The sequence below is a fragment of the Lissotriton helveticus genome, chromosome 8 (genome assembly GCF_964261635.1).
Source record: "Lissotriton helveticus chromosome 8, aLisHel1.1, whole genome shotgun sequence".
Classification (NCBI taxonomy): Eukaryota; Metazoa; Chordata; class Amphibia; order Caudata; family Salamandridae; genus Lissotriton; species Lissotriton helveticus.
Genome location: NC_136069.1, coordinates 998,301,324 through 998,302,060, shown reverse-complemented (window position 1 = coordinate 998,302,060; position 737 = coordinate 998,301,324).

Here is a 737-nt window from a genome sequence, read left to right as displayed (position 1 = left end):
GTGGTACAAGCTGCAGTGGCTTCCTTATGAAGGCCGGGACACTTATGCTTTTTACAAATTTAGCACTGGAGGGTGGAGCTGGGCCCAGCCTCACTTACACTTTCACTACTGCGTGGCGATCTCTCCCATAGGATAACTTTGGAGCTGCCCTATTACATTTTATAAGTGTAATTTCCAAATGTGAAGAGATAACTGGATCATGTTTGGTGTCTCAGGAATCACAATTGAAAACCCAGCTTATGGTGAAATCAGATTTTAAACTGCAATTCTAAAAATGCCACTTTTAGAAAGTTGGCCTTTGATTGTCTTAGCCCCCAGGTGCCTGCAGGCTGTCTCTGATTATCACTGGCTGTAGTTGGCAGTTGGGCTTTGTGCATTCCTTCAAGACAGCCGCACACAATAAGGAGCGTAGGTGTGACTGAATGGCCCATCAGTGGCAAGATCGGAGGGAGGCAGTGCTTAATTTGAGCCTGTGGTTTCTGGTGCTCGGTTCCTACACTTAATTGTTTATTAATTCAATATACAATAAAATAACATGCCAGTCAAGCCATTCATAGCTTTAGGGGCCTGTAATTGTCTGAGCTGTCACACATGTAAGAGCGTGATGGTCAGTAGTGTTGGTACTGACAACTCTGCATTGTCACTTCAGCCATTTTGGAGCTAGGGCAGGAGGAGGGAATTCTATGTACTTCAAAGTCACTGTCTAGAAGCTTCTTTTATACAAGAGTATAAAAGAA